The 27,204-nt window shown below is 45.3% G+C and overlaps 1 long non-coding RNA gene across 1 annotated transcript; it reads right to left on the reverse strand.

Moving 5' to 3' along the window:
- Window positions 1–12,396: 12,396 nt before the first annotated feature.
- On the reverse strand, window positions 12,397–16,047 carry LOC132469913 (uncharacterized). Its single transcript, XR_009528515.1, has 3 exons — window positions 14,096–16,047; window positions 13,552–13,995; window positions 12,397–13,297 (listed from the first exon to the last, which is right to left on the reverse strand). It is a non-coding gene; the product is annotated as an uncharacterized LOC132469913 (long non-coding RNA).
- Between the last annotated feature and the right edge of the window lie 11,157 nt (window positions 16,048–27,204).

Raw genomic sequence — 27,204 nt, forward strand, 5'->3', positions numbered from 1 at the left:
TAATAATCAACTATGGTTTGTAATTGTCTTAATGATTCGATAAACAAAAAAATAAAATAAAAAATGTTCATACAAAAATAAATCGCTTGATTCGAAAATGGTTATATCAGTAATCAGTAATCATAGTTCTCAATAAACCTTGTGTGAATGAATGAATGAGTGAACCTTTGTTCAAAAATAAAACAAAACAAACAAATGTTCTAAAGCTGAGCAGTTGTGTCAAGAAGGAACCAACATGAATTCTCACTTAGATAGGCGGTGACAAAAGTCCTAGCATCTTTCGAAGACTAACCTCTCGTGAAAATAAAGGAATGAAAATAACAAACACTCCCTACTCTTCACCCCGTATCAGTTAGTTTGCGTGCCAAATCCAACGAGTGTCATTCCAAGTTTCCAAGTGTTATTGTTGGTTTCCGGCACTTAATCGCACAGGCGGCTGAGTTCTTCAACACTCTTCACCTGTAACTTCTTCAATAGTTCCCTCTTCTCGTCTGAGAGGTTTTCTTCCCATACTTTCTCGTTGGAGCGGTCACGGTGCATCTTTCGAGGGGCTTTACATTCTCTTATCCAGTGTCCAATTTGTCCGCAGTTGTGGCATGGTCGAGGTTCTCTCCGCCTGTCGGACTGGGTGAATCGTTCTCTATCCCTGTTGGACTGGGGGAATCTTTCTCGGTCCCTGGCTATTTCCTTCTTCTCGTCAGCCAGGAATCGGATCCTGACTTCTTCATCTCGCTCCACCTTTTCTCCGACTTCCTTGATGTCTGCCATTGTGCAGCTACCGTTGTCCCAGCTGGGAAGGCTTGTCTTCACTCCCCTTCGGATCTCCGGCAGTGCCTGCTGGAGATACATGGTCTTCAAAGGCAAGTCCTGTGACCGGTCGATGTTGTCCATATCATATTCAGTTTGGCCTGAGCGCAGCAAATAACATTCGAAGAAGCGCTCGTTGAACTTGTCCAGACCTTCGTCTTGCTTCTGCATACAACGAGTGATTGTTGTCCAGTTGACTTGTGCCCTGGAGTGTTTTTGGATCCACGCCTTTATGGCCTCCCATCCCCTTCCTGGTCTCATTCCGTCTTCTCCTATGGCATCTTCCACATCGTACCGAATCTGGGTGCGCTCAGTGCTGCTCAGGTGTTTGAACAATATAGCAAGGCCATCGTAGGGGTGGAGTTCGTACAAAAGCATCAGTTGTTTCAATTTCATCCATGGCTGTAGGCCTGCTCTCCTTGGGTGGTCGATTTCCGCACTCCACCTTTCGATGTCCTTCGGGCTGGAGGGTTCATAGAGGATTGTGCGTCCCTCCACGCTTTCTATCTTCTTCAAGGGCCTGAGGTTAAATCTTTCGTCTTTCTCATCGACCTTCTGCATACAGGCAAAGCTCACAGCCCTCTTGTGGGCAGACTTGCGAAGACGCTCTCTCTCTCTGTCTTCTCCATCAATCTCCTCTCCCTCATCTGTTGTCTTGATGGGTGGTGTGGCTGCTCCTCCCATCGTGCTGCAATGTGGTTGGTTGGTTGGTTGTATGTTGTCATCAAATCCTTCATTGAGTGATTCATTCTTAGTCACTGCTCCAGACCTCACCGCGGGGGGTTGTTGTACCGGGGGGTGGTGCATGTGGTGCATGGAGACGCGCTGGTTCAGCCGCGTTGTGGATGCAGGTCCCTCAGCAGGGCAGGCGTTGATCAGACGTCTTCCCAGGCATGTAGAAATTGTTGTGGAAGGAAGGAATGTGGTGGGACAGGGGAGAATTGGGGAAATTGTTGTGGGATCAGGGTTGCATCATAATTAGCATAGTCAGGTGGGGCAGATGGATTTCCCTTCCGTGGCACGTGGGGAGTACTGCAGATGACCGGGTACTCGCCTATAAAGCTGTTGATGTCTGAAAGAACACTGTGTCTCGACTCCTGTAAACCACCAGATGGCGTCGATGGCTGCATCGGGAAGATGTATTCCCCATCTGGGCCACACAATGGCAGTGTGGGGTACATGCGACCATAGGCTCCCACGGTTCCTCCTCCTTTGCCTTGGTCACTCCCCTCAGAGGGCCCTGAGTCGAGGGGGTGGGCCGCTATCACTCCTTGTCTGACCAGCGTCGTGTGTAGGTCTGTCAACTTCCTCTGCTCTTTGTTCAGAGTCGCTTCATCCTTTAACAAACAAATTTCGTCGGCAAGCAGTTTGATTTGCTTTCTATTTTTTTTTAAGAGCATCTTCATAGTGAGCAGTTGTCTTTTCCAATTCATCTCTTTTTGTTGCTGACATGCTTAATAAAGTAGCGCTTACACTGAGACAATAGTAACAACCCGATTGGTTCATTTCGTCTAGTCTTCTTGATCCAGTCTTTGAAAACCATCCAGATCGATTCCTTTGGCCAGCGTTTAGTTTGGGGGTCAGTCGTTATCGCATATGTTAGGCAAAGTTTTTCTTCGGCTCCTTGCAAATCATGTCTGTCGTTGAAGAATCTAGACAGAGTCTCGCTAACTGAATAAATGTCAATATCTCTAACCTCCAATTCAAAAGAATCTTGTTCAATTGGTTCAGATGCATTGGGACTTTGATTGCTATCCTTTTCCTCTGTGTCTGCCTTCTTTTTGCCTTTACCTTTCGGCATTGTTTCTATCTTTTTTTATCTAGGCAAAGCTAAAACTAGCGACCAATCGCTGCTTAGAAATAACAAATAAACGTCTCCCACGGAGCTCGGTATGCCAACACCAGATGATGGCTCACTTTTTTTCCTCTCAGATTCAACACAACCAATATCTGTGATTCCACGGCGGGAATCAAAACCACATAACACAAAAAATAACTAGCGATTCATGTAACCTCACCAGTGAATTCAATACAAATACGGTTTCACTCCTTGTCCAGCAAATCGTAAAAAAAAAACCCTGAGCAAACCAAACGTCTAAGTTATATTCAGGACACGTATCAACATTGACAAGCTAGCAAAGATGAACAAATCACTTGAATGAACCTGCATGCAATTTCTATTCTAGGACTCTAACCCAGATTCTAGGACTCTAACCCAGACACACGTCGGGACTCTAACCACAAACCAAAGGCCTTATTCTGGAATTCCACCCACACACAAACTCAGGACTCTAACCCTTATACAAACTCAGGACTCTAACCCTTATCCAACCTCTTCTCAAAAGAGTTAAACACAGTGTACACAATTCTTTCCCATTGATACAGCGTAAATTCAGTGATTATTGAGCGCTCTTAAACACTAATACAGGTTCTGACTTCGTCAAGCTCTTAATGACACAACTTCATTACTCAGCAAATGTAGTGCAGCCTAATAGTAAAACAAATAATAATAACGGTTATGTGTGTGTAGATTATTTTAAGATTACTTTCTTGTTCTTTTCTCTTGGTCGAGAGTGTGGAATGAGATTCAGTCACCGTTGATTCCCACGTGGTGCATGGAGATGCGCTGGTTCAGCCGCGTTGTGGATGCAGGTCCCTCAGCAGGGCAGGCGTTGATCAGACGTCTTCCCAGGCAGGGCGCGCAGTCTTCTCGATCACAGGGCAATCTTCAGAGGCAATCGTCTTCTCACTCCTCTCTCTTCAAGACGGTGTCACGTCTTGAAGTCACGGTACCAAATGTTAGATTTCAGCTTATTTCTAAACTGTTCGTATAGACTCTGCGTTGTGTATTTTCCGTCGTAGTAGTAATTCTCGAAGTCGAAATCAAAGCAACTTGACAGGTTGGATCAGAGGGTTGAATAGATCAGGGATGGGCAACTGGCGGGCCGCATGCGGCCCGCATCCTCACTCAGTGCGGCCCGCATCCTCACTCAGTCAGGCCCGCACATAATTAAAAAAATAAAATTAAAATAAAAATAAAGAATAATAATAATTGATCGAGTTACAGAAAACTCGGTCAAGAAAGATGAGAAGAATTCATAGAATTCGAAGGCAAACCCATGCGTCTAGTTTGCTTAGAAGCGATAGTCATTAAAGATATCCACTTAAGTCGCCACTACAACTACTACAACTGCTTGTTGGGTTTGAGTTCATTGAGTTGTTGCACTTAATGTTGGGCCACTGTTTTTCAGTTTTTTGACTTCATTGAATGATGATGTATGTGAGCCCTTTGCACTGATAAAAATACTGACCATTCATGTGGCTGTTTGAGCATGGAAAACATGAAATGAATGTATGTTGGTTCAATTAACATACCGTACATAGGTTATGATTCTGGATGATTTTTTAGGTAGTGGCCATCCCCAAAATGCACCAGAATACAGGAAATCTTATCTACCAAATTCAAAATTGTGTAGCTTCTCTCAGCTCACGTTTAGTTGAAGTGTGCAGTCATGTGGCCCTCCGATGGTTATGATGAAAAATGTGGCCCTCTTTATCATGAAAGTTGCCCATCCCTGGAATAGATGGTTAATTCCAGGATGTAATACAGCGAGATACAGACTTAGGTTGAATAATCTATAGTGGACGCGGTTGAGGAGCAGTTTTAAAACGTGTTCCTTGGCTGTCGAACCCTCTTCTCACCGAACCAAAGGGTTGGGGCGAGTATGATACACAGAGAAAACATGAATAACACGTAAATAGAAGCACTCTCAGCCTTGATAAGGTATATGGCCCTGGCTATGTCCCAGAGGACCAGGTTGGTTCATCCTTGTTGAGACATAACAAATGGCGGAATGTTGGAAATAACACCTTGTATCAGTGTGAGAGGCATTGGCCTGTTCCTAGACTAGAAATGCGAACACAGAGAGACTGTCACGGAACAGACGAGGGGACCCAAATGCTGGACCCAGGGAGACGGAGACGGAATAAAGGAAAGGGGTTCATTCCGTAGATAGGCGAGTAGTCAGACAAGCAGGGATCAGGAACCAGCGGGGTAGTCAGACAGGCGGGGATCAGGAACCAGAAGGAGAGTCAGACAGGCAGGGATCAGGAACCGGCAGGAGAGTCAGACAGGCGAGGATCAGGAACCAGAAGGAGAGTCAGACAGGCAGGGATCAGGAACCGGCAGGAGAGTCAGACAGGCGAGGATCAGGAACCAGAAGGAGAGTCAGACAGGCAGGGATCAGGAACCGGCAGGAGAGTCAGACAGGCGAGGATCAGGAACCAGAAGGAGAGTCAGACAGGCAGGGATCAGGAACCGGCAGGAGAGTCAGACAGGTAGGGGTTCGATGACAGGCAAGCAAGGGAGCGATGGCAGGCGGGTAGTCAGGCAGGCAGGGGTTCGGCAGGGAAGGAGAGAGTTACTACGGGGACAGGCTCCTGTAATACTTGAGAACGCTGGTTGGACCGATACTAACTGTAAAGACGTAGCGACGAACTGGCGCCGGCTGATAGGAAATCCCCGGCTGATGTAGGGACGATCATCAAGGATAATTACGTCCAGGTGCGGGAGAAGGAGGCCCACCAGCGTCCCATAGCCACTAGATGGCGGCATTGGACCGCGTAGCAGGACGCGACGTGACAGAGACACTAAAATACACCAACATTCTACAAAGCCCACCCCTCCCTTCAGGGACGCGGGAAGTCAGTCCGAGTGGGGGGTGCTGAGAGAGAGTCTATATAATGACGTCATAATAAATGCTGCGCAACATCCAATGTTTACAGAGACGAGATGACGGGTAACGTCACATTTAGGGCTCTGTCACGTTAAAATTGTACCGGGGGCGAAAATTGTACCGGCCTACGTCATCATTTGTTTACATCCTGACAACCTGCCCGGCAACAGACGACGCGATGCAGAAAACATGTTTCCAAACGACGAAATAACATAATACAGATAGCGGATCGCTATCTGAATTATGATAGATAGCGATAACACTTGTTTTTACTTTATATTTGTATTGTATTGAATTGTTTAATCGAAACAATAAAAAAATTTGCCCGCGAAACGGCCGATCGCGTCAAATGACAAATGTTTTGCCCGCGAAACGGGCGATCGCGTCAAATGACGTAGGAGGGTTCTTGAAACATAATACAGATAACGGATCGCTAGATAACACTTGTTTTTACTTTATATTTGTATTGTATTGAATTGTTTAATCGAATTTAGCTAGTAAACTGAGTGTTTTAAGCAGGTTTCATAGTCTAGAATGTTCAAGAACCTTCCTACGTGATTTGACGCGTCATTTGACGCGATCGCCCGTTTTGCGGGCAATTTTTTTTATTGTTTCGATTAAACAATTAAATAGAATACAAATATAAAGTAAAAACAAGTGTTATCACTATCTATCATAATACAGATAGCGATCCGCTATCTGTATTATGTTATTTCGTCGTTTGGAAACATGTTTTCTGCATCGCGTCGTCTGTTGCCGGGCAGGTTGTCAGGATGTAAACAAACGATGACGTCGGCCGGTACAATTTTCGCCCCCGGTACAATTTTAGCGTGACAGCTCCGCTCTGATAAACACTTACTGGTGTGTAAAAATACTAACTCTGCCAACTAGCCACTGTTATTCGAAAACGTTAGCAAGTAAACAATGTGGAAATTAGAGTCAACTCGGCTGATACTGTGCTGAATTGCACACACTAACAACATGCCGACAAGCTGTTGCGGTCCGGGATTATACACAGCGTTATAACAAGGATTCAGGAGGTTATTTCTAAAGGTTTACAAAGGAAAGTGACAGTAAACGAAAGCCTTCATTTTCATCCAGACTTACGAGTTGTCTGATATGAGGAAGGTGACGATTTCTCCATCAAGTGAACCGTCCGTCCGTCTTTGCTCTTTTTTTGCACCAGTTTACGTGCGGGATTCCAGAATCAAAACGATAACATTCAACGTGTCTATTAATATGGCCAGCAACATTTTACACCAGTTTTAGAATGTTTTGCACTGCAACAGATGTTGAACACCAACATGCTTATGTAAAATCAGCATAGTAGGCCTACCATATTGAGCTATGGACAGGTCACATACGGAATGCAGGGAATTGGATGTCCGGCTGGTGTTTTGATCGCGAAGTTTTGCCTTCTTGGTGCCAAAAAAATCGGAAAATACATATTTTCTGCGACACATTGCACTTGTAACAAGCTTGAAGTATTGATTCGTTCAGAAAACGTTCTCACTTGCAGTTACAGCCAGGGACCGCCAGGGGGGTGCTGCAGCACCCGGCACCCCCACTTCCCGCGTCCCTGCCTCCCATACGAGAAAACAAACCCACCAAAACAGCACCTACAAGCACACACACACACGCACGCACATGCACTAATACATTCCATTCTACAAGCACACACAGCAAGCCCACCACCCTTATGAAAAAACACGGCCACCTACAAGCACACCAAAACACAAGCACCAACAAGCACACACACACACGCACGCACATGCACTAATACATTCAAGCACACTCGCGACAACATTCCATTGAACAAACAGGCAATAATAATAATACCACTATAGACCCGCCTCCCTGCACCCCCTACAGGTTACCGGATGTAACTTGTTTTGAATAGGGGATATATTATATACTACTCCCACCCACTGGCACTGCTCTAATAGGTCTGTAGCGTCAGTGGGTCACACCCCCTATAGGGGGGTGGGACTAGTGCTTGGAGTCTTACGAGAATCCTCCCCTCTTACACTTCCTATTTACTTCCATGCAAAAATCGTCATATTGCGTCATCTCAAACAGGAAGTGTTGGAGATAGATATGGATCTCTCCAGTCTCCAGGTACTGATGCACGACCATTCAAAAATATGAGTGGGTTTCTAACGATACAAAGCTTAATGGAAATGGGTGAAGTTTCCCTTTAAAGGTCCCATGACATGAAAATCTCACTTAATGAGGTTTTCTAACATAAATATGAGTTCCCCTAGCCTGCCTATGGTCCCCCAGTGGCTAAAACTTGCGTTTGGTGTAAAACGAGCACTAGCTGTTCTGCTCGCCTTTGAAAAAACGGAGGCTCAAGCGTGCTGATTTGGAATGTCTTTATTTAGGACGTCATGAAGCATCTAAGCTCCTCCTCTTACTCTGCCTGGCCCGCCCAGAGACGTTGGCCCGCCAATGAGACACGACCGTGCGAGCGCCACATGTGTGTGTGTGAATACACACACTGTAACGCAAGTGTTTCTTGTCGGTTCTTTGACGTCTCTTGTGTTTCCACAACGAGACTGTGGTGGGGGTTATCTGAGCCATGGTTGAGAAGGAATTGGAGGAAAGGAACTTTGGCTTTGACTTGCTGAAGTACATGAACTGCGACATGCCGCGAGGCACCATCGCCCGGCAGCGGGCAGCCGGCAGCAGGCAGCGCGCGGTTCAGTCGACTTCAGGTTGATGTGAAAGTGGATGAACCAGAGACGTCGCAGAACCCGACAAAGTCGTTTGTGATTCATAATATTGTCTGGAGGCGCACACAGCTTTTGGCCGTGATAATATGTATTATATGATATAGATATCTATGTATTATATGATATTATTTAGGTATAGAGCTCCAGGACAGTAACGCAAGTGTTGTACACTTTTGGTGTTATGGCGCATAACACGTTGGACTCTCGTCTCTGGTATTTCTACAACGAGACTCGTAGTGGGGGTTATCTCAGCCAAGGTTGAGAATGGGGGAAATAGTCAGGTGGCTTAACGAAAATACCGATACCGACTGGACAAAAGCACCAAACTTTGCATGGGTCTTCCTTAGGGCTTAGTAGTCAAATTTAGCCTAGGAGCCACCCCTCCCTATTTAATATTTAAGGGTATTTTTCAGAATTCGGGCCCACTTTTCAGAATTCGGCCCATTTCTGTCCACAGACAGGGTGTAATTATATTAAAAACGAATTACATCTGATACATTTTAGATCCATTAATTAGTATAAACAAAAACAAGCCTAGACTTTTTTTATGGTTGCTCTTACTAATGATTTTAACACATTTTATTGGTGTTTAGTGGTACAATATCTGTGTTTTGGTGTTGTCCGCCACCATAGTTTTCACATGTCGTGCCATATCTCAAACATTATTTATCACAAATTAATCATAAAAATATGCATATGGATTTAATGTTACTTGAACTAATAAACTACATGCACAGATTAAGCATATATATATGCATTTTGTACTTTATTTTGGCTAATTTCTACCTGTCCCATGGTTTAGCCGTCATTACCAACACACTCTGAATAAAAGGCACTTTACTACTGTTTTTTCATCAAATGTTTATTTGGTTGCCATGGTAACTTAATATCATAGTGGAGCTTCTGTACTTCAAGCTGTAAGACTGATGCCTTGATGTCCAGAAAAGTAAGTAAATCTACTCTTTATTCTTTGTGTGGGGCATATACACTTATTATGCGTCATTACCATATGTGTTCTATTTCTGTATTTTCGATTTTTTTAAAAACATTTTTATGACTTTAATAGTTTAAATGGTGTTCATTACATGTAGAAAGCTAGCTTCACTTGATTAGCCATCCTCTTTGCTAGTAAGGCTAGTTTTTTGGCAAACATGTCATTACCAGCACAGTCATTACCAGCACATTACAGCTTGTTACAATAGGTTACGATAAGTGATTTGTCATCACCGCAACCTATGTATAAATTACAAAACATCCAACAATAATTTATTTTGGACAATGTTGGACAGACTAAATGATCACTGTATAAAACAAAAGTTGAGACATATGACATTTACTTGGCATTTACTTTACTACTTGACTATATTCGATGATGTGATGGTAATGACACATTTACTTGACATAGTTAAGAAAGTGGCAAAAAATCTGAAATTCCCTTATCTTTTGGTCTCAACCCAGCTCATAACGTTGCTTCTGACTGAAGGACAATTAATATTAGGATAATTTAATGTATACCAATTAGTCAAATTTGGAATTTTAATTGTGAGACTTGAAAATGGATCTAAACTGGGATCTCTGTTATTTGCCAGCAAGACACTCGAGAACCATTGAAGTGTCCCCTAAAATGTCCTGGAACCAGTAGTGACAAGAATGATGCATACACATCATTTCTGACAAATGTAGATTCTGTACATTCTCTTCAATTCCTTTCGACCAAGCACATGAACAAGAAAACAAGATTGTCAAAGGTTCAGGTGGTGCTGTTGGGCTTACAGAGAATCCTGCTGCCTTCAGACGGTGGATGCTCTCTGGACCAGAATTAGCCAGACTAGTGAAGCAGTTTGAAGGAGTATACCTCCCTGATGAGGAAACAGATCTCCACGAACTTCCAGCACCATGAGCAGGGTCTCTCGACACAAAAGACTTTCCAGAGACAAGTTTCCAGCCTTTCAGAAACCATCAAGCGAATGGGCAATCCCTTCTTGGATGACTTCCCTGATTTAGTAACTCTTGACAATCGCAACTGCACAGATGAATCAGTAATAGCCACAGTGCGCACTTTGGAGTCCACAGGCAAGGAAAAGTACCAAGACTTTGTCAAGAAGGTGCTTGATGACCGCACCCACTCTATCCATGACCCAATCAAGAGAAATTCTCTGCCGCTCTTCAGAAAATGTCATCACAAGCAAACATCTAAGCAGGGAAAGAAGATCAAAGTGCTTCAGAATAATGTAGCCCTCTTTGGCAGGCTGTACATTTCAATGCAAAGCCGGGATGGAAACTTGGATGATTTCTTTGCACATGAGATACAATCCTTCCCACCTTCTCTGTCAGACCTTGGCGCACTTCACTTACCAAACACAAAGTCTCACCTGCTCCAATGTCTTGACCAGCCTGGGCAAGCAGAGCCACCTTCAACCTACAACTGCAAAGTCCTAGATGGTGCCGTCATCGTCCACTGCTTGCCCACAACCAGAGTAAGCACATTTGATGAGTATGCAGATGCAATATTCATCCCTTACCTAGAGAGTCAGCTTCGGGATGCAAAAAGATTGGATCTTGTTTGGGACACTTACACCACAGACAGTTTGAAAGAGTCTACCCGAGAAAAGCGAGGCACAGGTGTACGAAGGAAAGTATCAAGTCATACCAAGCTTCCTGGCAATTGGATGGACTTCCTTCGGGACTCAATGAACAAGGAGGAACTGTTTGGTTTTTTGACTTCCAAGATTAAAGAGTTTAGCTGGCCACAAGACAAGGCTGTCTACGCCACATCAGGGCCAGCCGTGGTATCCATTGGTTCCAGCAGCCCCATGAACAACTGCAATCAGGAGGAAGCAGACACGAGGCTTGTAGTCCACATTCTTCATGCACTGGAACAAGGGGAGACGAAGTTCCTGGTACGTACAGTGGATACAGATGTCATTGTCATACTTGTTGGCACCTTCCATGACATGCTTGCGACTCAACCTTTGGTCGACATCTGGGTTGCTTTTGGTATGGGCAAGAATTACAGGTTTTACCACATCAACACCATCTGTGCAAGCCTCGGGGAGTCACGATCAAAAGGCCTACCTGTGTTCCATGCATACTCTGGCTGTGACACGACCTCTGCATTCAATGGAAAAGGCAAGAAGTCAGTATGGCAAGCCTGGCAGTCTTATGAAGATGTTACAGAGACATTTGTATTTCTGGCCAACCATCCCTTCCAGCAGCTCGAACTGGATGATGAATCATTCCAGAAGCTCGAGAGACTGACTGTTATTCTGTATAACAAAACCAGCCCTTTGACCTCAGTCAATGAAGCAAGAAAGGAACTTTTCTGCAAGAAGAATCTGGCAATGGACAAATTGCCACCCACCCAGGATGCACTGCTCCAGCACCTGAGACGAGCAGTGTATCAAGCAGGAATCTGGACTACCAGCACACAAACACAGCAGGTGGTTCCTTCTCCACAACAGTATGCCTGGAACAAGGTATCCAACTTATGGGTGCCTGTTTGGATGACAACTCCAGAAGTTTCAAGAGCGTGCAGGGAGCTCATTAAATGTTCCTGCAAAGGAGACTGTTCCAACTGCAGCTGTGGCAAAGCAAACCTGGACTGTTCACCACTTTGCAAATGTAAATGTGTTCTGGACTTCTGAGAGTGTTAACTGTTTTTGAATAAATTCTGAGTTCTTTCCTGCATTGGGTCTGCGTTTGAGTCCCTTCCTGCAATTCTTAACACAGGCTGGACAAAAGCACCAAACATGCCCTGCTGCCCCCTCCCCCGAACTCCCCCTCCCCCACAGACTCTCCCCCACCCTCTGGTGATAAATAATGTTTGAGATATGGCACGACATGTGAAAACTATGGTGAATGGATCTAAAATGTATTAGATGTAATTCGTTTTTAATATAATTACACCCTGTCTGTGGACAGAAATGGGCCGAATTCTGAAAAATGGGCCCGAATTCTGAAAAATACCCTTAAATATTAAATAGGGAGGGGGGAGGGGTGGCTCCTAGGCTAAAAGTGACTACCAAGCCCTAAGGAAGCCTCATGCAAAATTTGGTGCTTTTGTCCGCCCGGTAACGGTAATGTCGAAAATACTCGTTAAGCCACCTGACTAAAAGGAACTTTGGCTTTGACTCCCTCAAGAACATGAACCACGACATGGAGGAGAAAGGGATTGTTGGCGGCGAATGTCTCCCGCTTGAGCCCCGCTGAGGGACCACCGCCGGAGGCGGAGGTGCCTAAACGCTGCCCGGCAACAATCCCTTTCTCCTCCTTGTCGCAGTTCAGTCTACTTCACATTGTTGTGGACGTTGAAGAACCAGGAACGTTGGAGAACCCAACACGGTCGTTTGAGATTCATAATATCGGCTCACACAGCTTTTGCCGTGATAATATATATTATATGATATAGATATCTATGTAGGCTATATGATAATATTTAGATATAGAGCTCTGTGTGTTCTAGAATATTTACAGAACACGGCTAATGGCTGTGTGCACCTCGCCATCGCAATACATCCACTGTAAACAGAGCGCATGGTACCGTGGCTGCAAGCTGCTCAGGGCCACACCCCCACCCTCCTCCTTGACCCGCCTCGCTCCTCCTCATTTGCATTATCGCTACAGACACCAAAACAGCGCATTTGGGGGAAGCTCAATGTGCGACTGGCTCGGAGTGGCTGTAACTCTGCACCATGGCTGAATTTCGGGAACGTCTTTGAATACTGTGTTAGTTGCCCACTAATACCTATATTAAAGAATACATAAAATAGCATGTCATGGGACCTTTAAGTAGTAGGTAGGCTACATTTGGTATGAATGATAATGTGTCCATTTGATAATCTCATTTAACTTCATTGTGACTTTTGTTCAATAAATAATTAATTAATTCAGTTACCATGGTCAAAGCCTTGTGGCGCCCATTACAAAAGGAATAACCTAAATAAAAACCTTGTCTGTCCCTCGAGAAGGCCTTGAGGAGGTTGAGGTGGAGGTGGATGGCCCATCCAATGTCATTTCCCTCTGTAGAATAAATGATCAAAAGGAAGAGTCATGTGAAACAGTTACAGCACTGCTCGGTTGAGTTTCCCATTGTGATGGCTCTTTAGAAAATTCAAAGGTGGCCCCACTTTCAACGTACATTAATCTTGGATAGTCAAGTGCTGTGTTGTCCATTATCCCTTACATAACAGCTATGTCAGTGACACTATTAGGCCTAGGATTTTTTTATTCTACAAATGCATATTATAGCTGTGAGAATTTATAAGAAAAATCACCTCCATAGTCGCCCTGGAGTCACAGGCCGACAGAGTCTCCTGAAAGAATCAGGGAAACCTATTATAGGACATTCTTTCTAAAAATTCAACATTTAGAAGAATACGTGACACTTTGCTTTTATAGTTATATACCTCTGGAGATTGATTGTGGGCGGCTCCTCCAAAATAATGTTTACCTTCAACTAAAAATGACACAATTAATTTACACTCAATCATTTCACATTTGATTAGCAAGACAATTATTTATGTCCATTGCCAATACATGAATACTCATTACAAACGCCTTGGATGTCGAGGCAGTGGGGTCAGAGGACATCCCCCCTTCCACTCCTACCATCATCGGCCGACCTTCGTTATTGGCGAGAGCCAGCTCCTCCGAAGTGGTGAAGGGCGGTGGAGCGGTCCCCCTCCCAGTCGTATTAATTTGGGTTTTCTTTTTATTTGCTACAGGTAATCAACATGAGATTAAAGGTTGGAGCCTAGGTCATTGCAAATCATAGGCTAGGTTCACCTGAAATTATTCAAATGGATGCTTACACCTTACCACATTGAATAATATTTTTATATTTATTTTTGACTTGGCCCCATGTTCATAGGAGCGTGCTGGCACCACATCTATGGGGGTAAAAGGCATGATGATACATGATATTTTTCTAGATAATATGCAGAATCTTTTCACTTACGAATTAACACAGCCGGCTATTTTTTGCCAGCACGCCACCCTAGCCTTATTATGCGCAACCGTGTTCCCCTTGGCTGTGATTTGGACTTTGAATTCCTCGTAGGAATTCATAATAATACACTGCTCGCCTTGGGTGAAACACACCGCTCTCGCTCGATTAATCTTGCATAAGGGTGTGTCAAATGACGCGATAAACGCCCCTTTTATGTGAACGCGCATTGAACCTAAAGCGGAAAACCTGATTCGACTAATTGAATCTAAAGTGAGCGTCGTGGTACCATTTAACTCTGATTGCGAGTTGCGTCTCTGTCGAGCCAGGTTTCCCAAAAAAGCCTGGGTATGTTCAGAGGCTGGACCTACTCAACTGACAAACGTTAACTCACTTGAAGGCGGGTGTCTGTTGAAGTTTAAAACTATTGGATCTGCCCAGTGCCACTCTGGATCTGCCATAACCAATCGCTAACGTTTGGCCGGGAATCACGTTGCGCACAGGCTGTAAACAAACCAAACACCGTGCGTGAAGATGTCCGTCAACGAGAGGTGACTTTAACGTCATCGTTCTCAGCCACTCCCTCTGTTCGCTGATTGGACCGCCAAAAATCTGGCTTCGAAGGAAGCCATGAATATACCTTAGACCAAGACTGACTACTGAAATTAAATGAAAATTGAGCGGAAGTAGATAGGTGGGCGGTGCCAGGCTAACGCTCTGTGTGTTGGAACTCAAAAAATGCGACAAAATGTTATTATATTTTTATTGTTATAACTTTTGCAAATTTTATTGAGGATTTCATTATCACTTTGCATATTAAAATACACTTTGAATAACGTATTTACAAATTATATTATTAAATTGCATAATGAATTGTCAATTGCATAATGTAATGACTTACATGCATTGCCATTTGAATTGCAAATTGCATTGCCATTTGAATTTTGCTACATATATGCATCCATAGATAAAGGATCTTTGGTAGTGGTAAAACCATACGGTTTGTCCAGTTTTCCACTAAAATAGTGCAACAGGATGGTCGAGAGCTGATACAGCTGAGACAACAAACTTTAGTTAACTCGCTAAAAACCTAACAGCCAGCCCGCAAAAGTTCTCTCTCAGACAGCCTATGCTTTAGCTGTCGCTGGGAGACAGTAAAGAAATACTTGAACAAAGTACAAATTATTGATCCACATTCTTACCTTTGTGTAGAGGCTACGGTTTGCAGGCTGATGTTGTTGATGGATCCTTGATGTTGTTCCCCACACAGGGGTGCGCACTGCGCAGCAGTCTTTGTAAACAACTAGCCGTACGATGTCAAGGTGTATCAATTTACATCCGCCACAATCGATCATAGAGTAGCTCATTCACTATTCACTGGGATTTCCGATTTTTTTTATTTGTTTATATTATTATCAGTGTTGGGGTAGTTACTCAAAAAAGTAATTAGTTACTTATTACTAGTTACTTCTATAAATTGTAATGAGATTACTTTATTAGTTACTGCATTTGAAAAGTAACTTCACTACTTATTACTTTACTTTCCCGTTTCTTAATTGACTGTAGATACATGGACAAACATCATAGCCCTATCATCACGTGTTAATTGGACCCGTTGCTAGGATACTTTGTTTGTGTTTTATGTTTGGGTCTCTTGAGATTCGTTAAGTTCTTTTGTGTGGCGTTACCGTTGTAAGTTACCATTGGTTACTACTCCTAGCGTTCTGAATTGATCACAGTTAGTTGGTTGAATAAACCATGGATTATACACCGCCTCCGCCTCGTGTGTGGGAACATTACATGTTATGAACCTAACCAATGAGGTTGCACGTCATTATTACGTTTGTCTCGTCAAGACTTGACTATTGCAATGCACTGTTCTCGGGATTACCGAACTCTACTACAAAGAGTCTACAGCTGGTACACAATGCGGCAGCTAGATTGCTGACCGGAACGAGAAAGTTTGATCATATTACACCTATTCTCGCCTCTCTACACTGGCTACCAATAACTTTCAGATCAGACTTTAAGGTGCTATTGCTAACCTATAAAGCCTTGCATGGACTATCTCCATCGTACCTGAAGGACCTGATCATTCCTTATAGTCCTTCTCGGTCTCTCCGGTCTTCGGGAGCCGGCCTTCATTCATTGCCGAAGGTTAAAAAGAAATCGGCTGGACAGAGAGCGTTTGCCTATCGAGCCCCCTTTCTATGGAATAGGCTGCCATCAGCGATCAGGGAAGCTGACTCTGTGGAGCTATTCAAGGGGAAGCTCAAAACGCATCTCTGCAATCTTGCATTTGGAGTGTGAATACAACAGATGCGTAGTGAAGACTACTCTGTTTGCTTGTGCTTTTGTTATTACATTATACATTCCCACTATGTACTTTTTCCGTTCTAATTCACTATTCTGTCTGTTCTAGCGTGTTGCGGGTGCTGGACTGGATGCCTGGACTCTCCTCATGGATAACCAGCCAGAACCCCATCACCATTGTTTTTTATATGTTGTGCATGTATTTACCTGTGTGTCAATTGTGGCACCCATTGCACTCCTGACCATCCCTGGAAGAAGGGATCCCCTACACTGCGTTTCTTCTCAAGATTTCTTCCTTGCTGATTCAAGGGAGTTTTTTCTTGCCCGTGTGGGGGCATGGGTAAAGGGGGGTGTCACAAATATTTGGCCTGTTAAGCCCTTTGAGACTGTAATGGTGATTAAGGGCTATACAAATAAAATTGAATTGAATTGAATTGAATTGAATTGAATTGAATTGAATTGAATTACGTCGTAATTGCAATCCACTCTTGAAATAAATGAGTTTCGGGGTCAGTTCTACTCATATACGAAGAGCTAATCTAGTCAAAATGATACTTTTTGATGCCTGAACAATATGTCAGCTCTGAGTGCAGCTTTGCAATTTTATTGAGTTTAGAACACTGTTGGGGAATACAGTGTGCAGTCTTTTTGGCTATTCCACAAGACAAATATGGATGGCCGTGTTCAATCTTATTCAAGCCATGCAGCAGGAACATGCCAACCCAGTATCACGCCAAGGCGTAAAATAGATACGTCTGTCCACATCGCAAGGCGTGTTCAGGGTCACGCTTTGCCTAGTCTCGCAAAGCCAGACCAAACTACAGCAAGTAGAATGGTCTGGAGCCACGCTACCTCGAGCCGTCTATCCGTGGGGAAACTGGGCGGGCCTGTTTTTATTTCTTTAAACCAATCACAATCGTCTAGGGCGGGGCTAAGCCCGGGAAGCAGTAGTTGTGTCCATGCAAAATAGTGCCGGGGGGGAAATTATTTTGACGGAACTTCTTGACGTTCAGAGGCTGTCAGAAATGGCTCAATCCCAAACGCCACAAAAAACCATTAACGATGTATGTCGCCTATGTGGAGATAATTTTATAGATAAAAAGAACAAACATCGTTTGATTCTTTGTCACGATGATTTCAAGCCACCATACACTTTGGCCCTTGAGGAGCTCACGGGACCTATAAAAACGAACGACGTTTTAACATTTATATGTGGTTCTTGTAGAACACTACTAAAGAAATACCGGAGGAGCTATTGTGAAGTGGAACGGATCGGTTCATTGGTTAAATCCATGTCAAACGCTCATGCCGCTGTCAGAGTGAAACGATGCGCCAAATCCACACCAACCGGCGATAGTCGTGACCGCAAACGCATCGTCCCCGGGGAGAATCCTGCCAGACGGAGTCTCCAAGGTAATGTCAAAATAGGCTATGTTGTGGTCCTACCATTGTAATGAAATCAGATAGTCAGTAATCAGTAATTACATTATATTAAAATTAAACAAGATTGGATGTCTAGTTCCACAAACAATTTTGAAAACTTGTCTGTAGGCCTATAGCCATTTACCACCAACTGCTATTCATGTGTCTCTTTGGAAAACAATGTTATACTGTCCAGAGATGTGTCCACGGAAAGAGCCAAACATGCCAACTTTACAGCGCCGTCAAAGTCCTCTTCAAAACTCGCCATACTGCCTAGTTTTCGAGTTTGAGGGGGAGCACAATACGGTAACGCCAGCAACCGGAAGGGGAGGAGTCGCGGCCAAATCGGCCGCTAAGCAATAGACGCTGTCCACTTCCGTTCAGCCAGACTACGCTTTGCCGGACCAAAGCGTCACCCTGAACACGCGTCCTTCTCCATTCGAAATGAATGGGGGAATAGCACCAACAGGGGGCGATACGTTCTCCTACCATTTGGTGAAATTGTTACGTAGCCATATTAATCGTTATTATCTGAATGGGAAATGCAATATTTTAGGACAGATACACCATTAAACGTGTTTCTAATGACATTTCTAGCGAGAAATGTACATTTTCCTTGCATAATCTTCAGTCAGTGAATGTGTATGATCTTTATTAATCTTTATTATCTGAATGGGAAATGCAATATTTTAGGATCGATTCACCGTTAAACGTGTTTCTTATAAAATTTCTAGCACTTGCTGAGTCATTTCCTGTAGGGCTGGAGCCACAGGTTGAAGCGTATGCGTCCTTTGAGACCCCCTTTGAAAAATAAGAGACTTGGGCTGCTTCTAGGACGTCATGAAGCATCTAAGCTCCTCCTCTTACTCTGCCTGGCCCGCCCAGAGACGTTGGCCCGCCAATGAGACACGACCGTGCGAGCGCCACATGTGTGTGTGTGAATACAGAATGTATTCACACTATCGACCAGCCCCTCTAATCCTTACATGGCTCTAAAAACCACGCGGCAAAGGAGCTGCCGTCCATTGTGTTGTTTTTGTCGTAAACTAGGGTCCGATGGTTAAAAAATAGACAGATATTCCAAGGTATCCTTAAAAGGCAGCTTGGATGTTTTTATTTTCTGCAGTTTAGACTTCTTCTATAACCTATTTTTGAAAGCAAAACACCAAGCTCAATGATTTAACGAGGCAGGGTTATTTGAAACAATTTATTAAATATATATTTGTGAGAGGTCATTCCTTCTCCTGAGTTTGCTTCCTATTTATGTCTAGTGTACAACCCCACTGTCCACAAGCATCACCCCCCCCCCCCTCCCCATATGGATTTGGAGAATTGTTGCCACGTCCCAGTGGTGGAGGTATCATATATATGAAAGAGGGCATTCAATTATACTACAATGATCAATTAGGAGGCCGAAGCCCTAAAGGAAGTGATGCAATAGGTGACTGGGTCGACAACATTTAAGTAAACTGTACTTTGAGGTCTTATATATCAAAGGGGGTCTCAAAGGACGCATACGCTTCAACCTGTGGCTCCAGCCCTACAGGAAATGACTCAGCAAGTGCTCCATCTCGTTGCACCTGCACCCAGCGGCTCGCTTGCAAGATTTTGGCCTGAAGTTCTTCCCAGACCTACACCCTAGCCATCCAACCTGCATATCTGAGAATCAGGCCTCTCTTTAATAATGACAAAAAGTTATGAGAGAAATACACATTAACTTTTGTCTCATAAGCGGCGTGGTGCCGGCTCCTTTTGACCTTTTGACCCCAGACTTCTGGGGGAATAGCTGAATCAATTCAATAGTCAATCAGAAGCATGTAAATATCTTCCCGGTGGCGCAAGAGGGCGAACAAGGTGTCCTTCAACATCTACGCTTCCAGGCGATTGCAACGGTGCCACACATGAGCATATTCGAACATGTTTAATGGTAGTAATTAGCTGTCGAAATTGGAGGCCTTAATCAATAATGAGCAGCTATTGATTTGCTTCCCGAAAGAAATTTGTGACAAATGACATGTTATTTAGCATCTACACGTTGAGCTGAGTCCAATGACACCCAGCATGACACTCTAGCAAATGGTAACATGTATTTTACATGGTACACCTAGGTCAAGGACATGATCTCGGTGTAGCAAGAGGGCGAGCTTGATCTCATTGGACTCAGCTTAACGTGTAGATGCTAAATAACATGTAATTTGTCAAAAATCTCCATCGGGAAGCAAATCTATAGCTGGTCATTATTGATAAAGGCCTCCAAAATCGACAGCTAATTACTACCCCGAAACATATTCAAATATGATCATGTGTGGCACTGTTGCAATCGCCTCGAAACGTAGATGTCAAAGGACAACTTGTTTGCCCCGTTACGCCACCGGGAAGATATTTTCATACTTCTAATGGATTGATTCATATTTTAAGGTTCTCGGAGTGAGACTTTAAGCGGCTGCAGCAGAAGTGTAGAGACGAAAGATGAGATCAAGACATTTATAGAATATTCCCATTCACATTATGATTCTTCGTCATAACATCCGACCAAACATCCTTTAAAGTCACCGAGCGAGGATTATGAAAGTCCAGGCCCCCCCTTCCTGCACTCGGGCTCGGACTGGGCCAAGTTTCGGGCAGGAAGGGCCACCCCTTCCTGCCCTCGGGGTCCGACCGGGCCAAATTTCGGTGCGGGGGTCCCAGTTAGGCCTTAGAATAAGGTATTCAAATTTCAGGGTGGTAGGACGTTCCTATCTCAAAAAAGTTTTTCCACCACATTCTGAACCATTAGGTCTTGCAGGTAACACTTCTGAGGGGCTTTGTCCAAATGACAGTCCATTTGGGAAAACTTTTATTCTCTAAGGGCTAGAACTCCAAATCTCGGATATGTCGTTCTCGGGGCCCCGGGAAATGTGTGTAAACATTTTAGCCTCCCTAGCTATCTCGAAAAGGCCGGAAAAGGGGCGTGACCTCCAACAGTACAGTAAATGTACATAAGACAGAGGTTAGTTTCTAGTCCCCATTTTTTGTGGGATGGAGGTGTACATTTGTGGCTTAAGGTGTGTAGACACAGCTGGCCTGTGGCCACGTTTTTGAAGTCTGGGGTCAAAAGGTCAAAAGGAGCCGGCACCACGCCGCTTATGAGATAACAAAAAGTTAATGTGTATTTCTCTCGTAACTTTTTGTCATTATTAAAGAGAAGCCTGATTCTCAGATATGCGTGTTGGAGGGCTAGGGTGTAGGTCTGGGAAGAACTTCAGGCCAAAATCTTGCAAGCGAGCCGCTGGGTGCAGGTGCAACGAGATGGAGCACTTGCTGAGTCATTTCCTGTAGGGCTGGAGCCACAGGTTGAAGCGTATGCGTCCTTTGAGACCCCCTTTGATATATAAGAGACCTCAAAGTACAGTTTACTTAAATGTTGTCGACCCAGTCACCTATTGCATCACTTCCTTTAGGGCTTCGGCCTCCTAATTGATCATTGTAGTATAATTGAATGCCCTCTTTCATATATATGATACCTCCACCACTGGGACGTGGCAACAATTCTCCAAATCCATATGGGGAGGGGTGATGCTTGTGGACAGTAGGGTTGTACACTAGACATAAATAGGAAGCAAACTCAGGAGAAGGAATGACCTCTCACAAATATATATTTAATAAATTGTTTCAAATAACCCTGCCTCGTTAAATCATTGAGCTTGGTGTTTTGCTTTCAAAAATAGGTTATAGAAGAAGTCTAAACTGCAGAAAATAAAAACATCCAAGCTGCCTTTTAAGGATACCTTGGAATATCTGTCTATTTTTTAACCATCGGACCCTAGTTTACGACAAAAACAACACAATGGACGGCAGCTCCTTTGCCGCGTGGTTTTTAGAGCCATGTAAGGATTAGAGGGGCTGGTCGATAGCAACCACCATAGCAACCATGACGGTCAAGTGACTGGATGCAGCCCCATTGAAAAAAATAGTATACCACCCTACACACTGAGGAGAATAATGATATTTAAATTATTATGACCATGAAGTCTTTATTTGCATGGGTTTACATTTCGTTCTGTGTAGCATGGAAAAATAGGAGAAACACTCCCATTCAGAATGCATTGGTTTACATTTCGTTCTTTGGAGCACAGTTATTTTTATTTATTTATTTATTTTCAGTTTTTGTGGAGGTGCTTCAAAGATGCTAATTTTTCTGCAATAATCCAAAATCCAATGGAAAAACCTGTTGGCTTTTTGTCAAGGGAAACCCAGGTCGACGCTCACTTCCGGGTTGGCCAACATACGTCATCCCTCCACCACTCTATACTGTAAAAACACATGTTCAAGTTGAATGATAATGCATGAATCTATTCATGCTATTCATGACAATTATTTGGGCCATGGTGGATCCACATCTGTTCCGGAGCATTTCTGCACCTCGGGCAACAGCGCAGGGTTGCCAGGTCCTGCCTGCAAAAAACGTCCTGCCCACATACCGTTCAAATGCACCCAAAATGTCCTAGAAGCAGCCCAAGTTGTTTTAGCAGCGAAATGCATTGTGTGTGTGTGTGTGTGTGCGTGCGTGTGTGCGTTAGGGCTTTGACTTCGAACTTCTTAATTCGAATATAATTAGAATATCAAAAAATAAATCAAAATTCGAACGAATATTAGGCAGCCCTTAATATTTGAACCTGTTATGGGCAGGCCAAGAGGGAGAGACGTCGGAGAACCTGACGCAGTCTATTCATAATATTGTAATGACCACGGAAGAGGCAGTAAATTAAGTATTGATTAGACAGCGATTTATTAGAAACCCTATATACCGTTGGAACACGTAAGACCGGTAACCATAGCAACGCCGGTAAACAAACCTCGAAAAAACCCAATCCAGGGCTGAATCCGAATACTCAGTATGCATTTTGTAGTACGCCACAAATATAGCGCGTCCGAATGCTCAGTACGCATTGTGTAGTACGGAAAACGTTAAAGAATGCGTACTCCCGCCACAGTATACAACGGTAGGTCACTACGCTATCCCACAATGCAACCGGAGTCGGGTAACGAACGAAGAAGAGATGGCTGACCCGACACTACCAACAGCGGCTTTGAAAGACGTCGTAGAAAGCGGCGAAAAAAAGAGACATTAAAAAAGTAAAGTAAGTAATTAAGTAAAAGACATTTTTAATTTAATAGCAATGATGACAAGACGGAAAACAGGTATCTTATCAAGGTCATTTTGCCTACATCTGAGGGGAGATACGTCATCTCCAAACATCCGGTGGAGTTTTGGCGGTGTTCGGAAGCGTTCAGAGGCGGTCTACGCATAGCTGTGTTAAGGTTGCTGCGGGTGCAGGCAGGCAGGTAGGACCCAAACGCAGACGGTATTTCAGGAAACGGCACTTTATTCAGGCCTAAAGGCTAAGGCACAGGAATCAGGGAACTCGGGAGACAACAGGGAACTCGAGAGGGAACAAGGAACTCGGGAGACGACAGGGAACACGGAACACGCATGACTAACAACCACAACTAACCACAGCAAACCACAAGCAACCACAATGACAGCACAAGGAACAAAGGAAAGACGAGGGCTTAAATAACAAACACAACGAGGAACAGCTGAGACACATTAGGGGAGGGAACAGTAATCAACACAGGAGGGAAACACAGGGAAACACACACACCCTGACAGTACCCCCCCCTTAAGGGTCGACTCCCAGGCGACCCACAACAAGCAAAAAACAAAGAAAGTCAAACCCAAAACGGGTGGGTGGAGGGGCGCCAGGAGGGGGGAATCAAAAAAAAATAAATGGACTGGGGCAGAGCCGAGGGACGTCAGGCGGGCGGCCAGAAAACTGCCCCAGGGCATGGCAGGGAGCCTCAGGCGGACGGCCTGGGGGGCAAGCAGAGGCAGAGTGAAGGCGGAACCCTTCAGGAGGCCGGCGGCAAGGACGATGAGGGCTCAGTCCCTCAGGAGGCCTGCAGTGGCAAAGAACCCCCTCAGAAGGCCGGCAGTGGTGAAGGCGGAACCCTTCAGGAGGCCGGCGAAGGCGAGGTAGAGGGCGGGTCCCCTCAGGAGGCAGGCCAGGTAGAGGGCGGGTCCCCTCAGGAGGAAGGCCAGGTAGAGGGCGGGTCCCCACTGGAAGGCAAGGTAGAGGGCGGGTACCCTCAGGAGGAAGGCCAGGTAGAGGGCGGACCCCCTCAGGAGGAAGGCCAGGTAGAGGGCGGGTCCTCTCAGGAGGAAGGCCAGGTAGAGGGCGGGTCCCCTCAGGAGGAAGGCCAGGTAGAGGGCGGGTCCCCTCAGGAGGAAGGCCAGGTAGAGGGCGGACCCCCTCAGGAGGAAGGCCAGGTAGAGGGCGGGTCCCCTCAGGAGGAAGGCCAGGTAGAGGGCGGGTCCCCTCAGGAGGCAGGCCAGGTAGAGGGCGGGTCCCCTAAGGAGGCAGGCCAGGTAGAGGGCGGGTCCCCTCAGGAGGCAGGCCAGGTAGAGGGCGGATCCCCTCAGGAGGAAGGCCTTGAAGGGGAACCCCCCTCGGGAAGGAGTGGAGGAGGGCCCCCACAGGCAGGAGCGGAGGGCGTGCCTCCCCTGGACGGTCTGGAGGGCGGGCCACCTCCGGCAGGAGCAGAGGGCAGACCTCCACAGGCAGGGGAAGAGGCTGGTAGCTAGGAACCGGGGGCAGAGGCTCATAGCTAGGGACCAGGGGCAGAGGCTGGTAGCTAGGGACCGGGGGCAGAGGCTGGTAGCTAGGGACCGGGGGCAGAGGCTGGTAGCTAGGGACCGGGGGCAGAGGCTGGTAGCTAGGGACCGGGGGCAGAGGCTGGTAGCTAGGGACCGGGGGCAGAGGCTGGTAGCTAGGGACCGGGGGCAGAGGCTGGTAGCTGGGGACCGGGGGCAGAGGCTGGTAGCTAGGGACCGGGGGCAGAGGCTGGTAGCTAGGGATCAGAGGCTGAGAGCAGGGAACCGGGGGCAGAGGCTGGTAGCGGGGAACCGGAGGCAGAGGCTGGTAGCGGGGAACCGGGGGCAGAGGCTGAGAGTAGGAGCGTGGAGGCTTAGGCCGGTCACCAAAGTCCGGTGGCAGTGGCATGTAGCTCTCCGGCCAAAAGGTTGTGGGGTTGAGCAGCTCGACTGCCCACTCGGGTAAGGCGTCCTCCAACTCTGGCCTTGACGCAACAGCCCTGCACATACGCCCCAACACAGCCTCCTGCTCCTTCCTGCTGGGAATGTTCTCCCAGCCATCCATAGACAGGATTATCGTCACCAACAAATCCTCCAACTCACGGAAAAACAGAGCGTCCGCTGGGTCCAAACTTGGTGCTGTCATTCTGTTAAGGTTGCTGCGGGTGCAGGCAGGCAGGTAGGACCCAAACGCAGACGGTATTTCAGGAAACTGCACTTTATTCAGGCCTAAAGGCTAAGGCACAGGAATCAGGGAACTCGGGAGACAACAGGGAACTCGAGAGGGAACAAGGAACTCGGGAGACGACAGGGAACACGGAACACGCAGGACTAACAACCACAACTAACCACAGCAAACCACAAGCAACCACAATGACAGCACAAGGAACAAAGGAAAGACGAGGGCTTAAATAACAAACACAACGAGGAACAGCTGAGACACATTAGGGGAGGGAACAGTAATCAACACAGGAGGGAAACACAGGGAAACACACACACCCTGACAAGCTGTAGACCGTACAACACTGTCAAGTGTAGTACGGTCAAGTAGTAGACACTGAACAGAAATAGTATGTACTAAGTATTCGGATTCAGCCCAGGTCTTACTGAAGGCATTTAATGGTCAAAATATTAATAAATATTTGAATATATTCGAATATTAATATTAATAAACAAACGAACTTCGAATATGATTTTTGGGCAAAAGTCAAAGCCCTACGTGTGTGTATGTGTGCTAACACGCTATTTTATGTTGAAATGCGACGTAATCCAGTGTTCACGAAAACGTACACTGTCAACGTATGCTTTTGGCGACTGGGTTGGCTCTCAGATAAACGTGTTCACGTCACAGGGTTTGGGAGGAAGGGGCGGGCCTTCTGAGAGGGGGTTCCGGGGGTTTCCTTCCGGGCGGGAGTTTTGGTTGTTGTAGTTTTCCGGTGGAGCTGTGCCTGCCTGTCCGATTGTGGAATCCAATAAACCTGCTATCAAGCTTACTTCGCTCAATACCTCGCCTGTGGTTATTACAATATCATTAAAAGTTACATAAAGTTACGGTTTAATAACACAAACGCAGGAAACACGTGAGCTGCTAGTTTAGCGAAAGCAGCGTCCCTCGCAACCTGACGTCGTTGAAACATGCAAGCGGGACGATTAAGTCTTCCTAATAACTATAAAACTAAAGATCAGACACAATCACTGACAAAAAATAATCTCAGAAAAAAATATATACAGGAAGTTTTTGGTGTATCTGTCCTAAAATATTGCATTTCCCATTCAGATAATAACGATTAATATGGCTACGTAACAATTTCACCAAATGCTAGGAGAACGTATCGCCCCCTGTTGGTGCTATTCCCCCATTCATTTCGAATGGAGAAGGACGCGTGTTCAGGCTGACGCTTTGGTCAGGCAAAGCGTGACCCTGAACACGCCTTGCGATGTGGACAGACGTATCTATTTTACGCCTTGGCGTGATACCGGGTTGAACATGCAGTTAGCCAATTGGCCTGTGTTAGATCAAACAGGCTACTAATACTACTCCTACTCCTACTACTACTCCTACTACTACTACTACTACTACTACTACTACTACTACTACTACTACTACTACTACTACTACTACTACTACTACTACTACTACTACTAATAATAATAATAATGATAGTAACAAATACTTTATTGCATAGAAAAAAAATATTAACATTTAAAATAGACCCACATAAATAAATAATACGATTAAGAATAATTAGACCACAACCACTTGGGTCTAGAATGAGGAGTGACCGTTGACATGGCGATTGTATCTTCATCGCTCTCTACCACCGCTCACGTCTAGAGAATCCCGTTCATCATCAATTCAATGTCCCCGTTAAAGATAACAAACTATTTGATCGTGATCGGATTCGGAACCTTTAGGCAAATTCCCTCTAGCCTTCTGCTCGTGCAGCCACACCCTCCGCTCTCACGTGAATGCAGCTGTGCAAAATCGCTCTGTAGCCGATGGTGCTCGTGGTGCCACTGCCTCCTCGTGCATGCGTGCGTTTCCTTCGCGAGCACCCGCAGCATCAGCAACACAAAAGAGACCTTAGTGTATGTGCGCGTGTCTGTGTGTGT

Source organism: Gadus macrocephalus, chromosome 12 (genome assembly GCF_031168955.1).
Source record: "Gadus macrocephalus chromosome 12, ASM3116895v1".
NCBI lineage: Eukaryota > Metazoa > Chordata > Actinopteri > Gadiformes > Gadidae > Gadus > Gadus macrocephalus.